Genomic DNA, 4,905 nt, shown 5'->3' on the forward strand with positions numbered 1-4,905 from the left:
AGTTCTAAAACATAAGATGACCTTTTGGGTCATCACACAAACTTGGGTGGATCATTGATTCGTAGTTTTGATGTTGTTTGGCGTGATTTGAGGCCTCGACTAAGTCTGTAATGTGTTTTGGGACGCATTGGTATATTTGGTCAAGGTCCCTAGGGCCTCGGGTGGATTCCGGATGGTTAACTGATCGGATTTTTGACTTAAAGAAATGCTAGATATTTTGATTGCTAGTGTTTTCGCACTTGCGCATGAAGGACCGCAGGTGCGGTGTTGCCAAAGCGAGGCAGTGGATAAGCGAATTTTATGGGGAAAGGCTGGGACCGCAGATTCGGTCGAGTTTCCACAGAAGCGGAACCGCACGTGCGGATGAAGCATCGCAGAAGCATGGGCACAGAAGAGCTAGAGAGGCCGTAGATACGGTTGGCGACCTTGGCTGGATTCTCGCATGTGCGAGCTTGAAGCCGCAGAAGCGACCTTTGGGACAGCATAAGCGAAATATTTCTAGGCAGTGTATTTTTAAAAAAACAGAATTTGGCCCATTTTTTTCATTCGCTCTTGGCTTGGGCGATTCTAGGAGAGCTTCAAGTGGAGATTTTCATCATCTATGTCAGTGTAAGTAATTCCAACATATTATGAGTTAAATACATGGTTTATATGTGGATTTGAATATGGAAATAAGTAGAAATTTGGGATTTTGGTAGAAAACCTAAAAATTAGTATTTTTGGATTTTGACCACGAAATTGGACATGAAAATTTGAATAAATAATACATTTGAGTTCGTGGTGTTATGGGTAAAGTTTATCTTCGAAAAAATTCAGAATCCGGGCACGTGGGCCCGAGAGTTGACTTTATTGACTTTTCGAGCGGAGTTGGGAATTGTTATAAAATGTTAAATTATAAGCATTTGGAGTATACTTTGATTGAGTTACACATTGTTTGACTAGTTTTGGATCGATGGGCTTTGGTTTGAGATGTTAGAGAGGTGCGGGAGACGGTTATGGAACTTCGGAGCGAGGTAAGTCTCATGTCTAACTCTGTGAGGGGGAAACTACCCCTACGTGAAGTATTTGATATGTGATACTAGTTGTAGGTACTGTGTACGCACGAGGTGTCACGACCCAAACCTCACCCGTCATGATGGCGCCTATCTTAATACTAGGCAAGCCGAAAATCTCAATAAACCACAATTTCTCTCAAGATTGAAAATATAATATTTAAATACAATACAAACACTCCCCAAAACCTGGTGTCACTGAGTACATGAGCATCTAATATGAATACAAGTCTTGAAAAGATAGTCTATAATAGTCGGAGACCAAATACAGTGAACAAAGAGATAGAGAAGGAGAGCAGCTACCTCAAAATCTCCTGAAAATCAACCGCGCGAAAGTATCAACACCCGCTATGTCCAGGAACACCTGGATCTGCACACGAAGTGCAGGGTGTAGTATGAGTATCTCCTGAAAATCAACCACGCGAAAGGATAAACACCCGATATGTCCGGGAACACCTGGATCTGTACACGAAGTGCAGGGTGTAGTATGAGTACAACCGACTCAGCAAGTAACAATAATAAATAAGGAGCTGAAGATAGTAACGAACTACACAGTTATGGTTCATTTCTAGTAATTCCAGCAAGAGAATAAACATGCTATCAAATCTAGCAGTTTAATGTCAAATCAATTTTTATATAGTTCTTGTTCATGTAATCTGTATATCAACAATCTTTCAGAGATTTCACAGCAATGACAGATAGAAACTAAGTGCAACAACAAATGGAAATCAAGTACAACATCTTAGGACAACAATCACTCTCTGGGCTCCAAGCCCTCATCACTCCCTGCACTCCCAGCCCTCATCACTCACTCTCAATGGGTTCCCGCGCTCACTGGGGGTGTACAGACTCATGAGAGGCTATTACAACCCAAGCGCTATAAGCACGGACAACTCACTGGCAATAATAATATAAGGATCTGCACAGCCAACTCACGTGCTGCACGACCAACTCACGTGTTGCACGACCAACTCACGTGTAATAATAAGCCAATAAGGCCTGCTGCAAGCGAGCAGCCCCGATCCATAAAATATCCTCACAATCAGGCCCTTAGCCTCCCTTAGTCATAAATCTCTCCAGCCTCTCAGACTCTCAATAATCATGAATCAGCCCAAACAACAATGATATGATGTATCAATAATAATAACAGAGACTAAGATAAAAAGTGCAAGTAAACACTGAGACTAAGTAAATATAGCTTTTAGCAGGCAATTCAACAAGTACACGACCTCTGTGGGTCCCAACAGTACTATCACATAGCCTAAGCATGGTTTCTAACATGATTTATAGTCAAATTTTATCAACACATAGAGGGCATATCGCTAACAACAAATTATTCAACTTTACAGTTTCCCGAGACGGACCAAGTCACAATCCCCTCGGTGCACGCCCACACACTCGTCACCTAGCATGTGCGTCACCTCCAAAATAATCACATGATACCAAAATCTGGGGTTTCATACCCTCAAGACCAGATTTAAAACCGTTACTTACCTCAAACCGTGTAATTATTTATTCCACTATGCCCTTTCCACGAGAATTGATATCTGAAAGCCTCGTATCTAGCCACAATTAATTTGATTCAGTCAATACCAATTATTGTAATTAATTCCATAAGGAGATACTAATTTTTCCAATAAAATTCAAAATTAACTCAAAATTTGTTCGTGGGGTCCACGTATCGGAACCCGACAAAAGTTACAGAATATGAACGCTCATCCAACCACGAGTCCAACCATACAAATTTCACCAAAATCCGACATCAACTTGTCCCTCAAATATTCAATTAAAGTCTATGAAGATTTCTACCATTTTCGACCCAATCCTTACCCATGTGAACTTAACAATCTTTCCACAACCTTATTGGTATGTATACATGATACTCTACACCCAAGAATCATACTATTAATCACCCATCTTTACTCCAAACCCGAAATTGAAGGATTGGGGAAAGAAATTCTTACCTCTTTGAAGCCCTAGCAAGATCCTTGTGAAATCTTCAAACCTTGAACAAGAATTGATGGATAAATGACTAAGTCTTCACTTTCTCTCTCTAAATTGCTCTCACCTCTCTCTAGAATATCATATTTTGGCTCAAAAATGAGCTTCAAGGGCTATAAATCGAAGTTGGATCGGGTCAAAAAGTAGAAAGAATGGAAGCTCCGACGCAGTTATGCGATCTCATAATAGGTCAGCATATGCGCCGCATAATTTGACCTCCAAAGCTGGGCGTTACTGACCTGGTCTGCGGTCATTTTGCGGTCCGCATACTTGTTCTGCGGTCGCATAATTGTGATGACCCAAAATGTCATCTTTAAATTTAATAAGTAATTATGTGTTCTAAAACCTCGAAAAGTACCATTTATCATTCCTCGACTTGCGTGCACAGTCCGTACAATTTTCCGGGAAGTTTTAATGTGAAAAATGGATTAAAATGGGAAATAGAGCTTTAAAACTCAACTAAGTTGACTTTGGTCAACATTTTGAGCAAACAGACCCAGATCGGTGTTTTGAAAATTCCGGTAGGTCCATGTGGTGATTTGGGACTTGGGCGTATGCCCGGAATGGAATTTTGAGGTCCCTAGCCCGAGTTATGGAATTTTGATGAAACATTAAAAGCTTGAAAGCTTAATGATTTCTAAGAAATTACTGATGTTGGATTTATTGACCTCGGGTCCCTATTTTGGTTTCGGAGCTCGGTATAGGTCCACTATAATATTTATGACTTGTCTTCCGAATTTGGTGAGAATCAGAGTTGATTTGACGTGATTCAGACGTCCGGTTGTAAAAATATAAGTTTTAAAGTTTTCTTGAAAACTTCCTTTGATTTGGTGTCCGATTTGTAGTTCTAAGTGTTATTTTGGCAATTCGATCGCGCGAGCAAGTTCGTATGATTTTTTAGAACTTGTGTGCATGTTTGGTTTGGATCCCCAAGGGCTCGGGTGAGTTTCGTATAGGCTACGGGATGATTTCGGACTTAGAAAATCTGGTTTTCTGCAGACTTCAGCTTCTAGTGTGTTCTTCTTCTCGTTCGCGAAGGTACTCTCGCGAACACAAAGAGCAAATTGGGCTATCACGTTTTGTGCTTCGCATTCGCCACATAGTGACCGCGTTCACGAAGGCTTCAGGTTCAAAGCTTTGCCTTCACGATAGAAGTCTCGCATTCGCAAAGGGAAAGAGACTGGCCAGAAAAATTAGCCTTCGCGTTCGCGAAGGCCAAGCCAGGCATGCATCGCATTCGCGAAGTAGCCCTCGCATTCGCGAAGAGTAAATTTTGACAGCACATAATTGTGCTTCGCGGACGCGAGGCACTGACCGCGTTCGCGAAGGGAAAAAATTCGAGAAACAGAACTTAAGTTCTAGAAATGGGGTTTCGACCCATTTTCAATTCTTTCCCATTTTTGAGCTCGGGTAAGGCGATTTTTGGGAGAGTTTTACGGGAAAATATTGGGGTAAGTGTTCCTTATCCTATATTGATTATATTTCATGATTTCATACTCATTTATATCATGAATCCGTGAATTTATGGAAGAAAAATCAAATATTTATAAAATCTTCCAAAAACGAATATTTAAGATTTGACGGTCCATTTGATATCGGAATTGGACAAATTTGGTATGGTTGAACTCGTATCAGAACGGGTGTTCGAATTTCGTGAGATTTTTTGGGATTTGAGATGTGGGTCCCACTGCCAAATATTTTAATGAATTTCGGATTTTTATCCGAAAAATTTATAAATTCATATGGAATTACTTCCTATGATTAGTATTGAATATATTAAATTGTTTGTGAATAGATTTGAAGCTTTCGGAGGAAAATTTAAAAGGAAAAGTTGTGGTTGAATAATTGATTT

This window comes from Nicotiana tabacum, chromosome 24, assembly GCF_000715075.1.
Source record: "Nicotiana tabacum cultivar K326 chromosome 24, ASM71507v2, whole genome shotgun sequence".
Taxonomy (NCBI): domain Eukaryota; kingdom Viridiplantae; phylum Streptophyta; class Magnoliopsida; order Solanales; family Solanaceae; genus Nicotiana; species Nicotiana tabacum.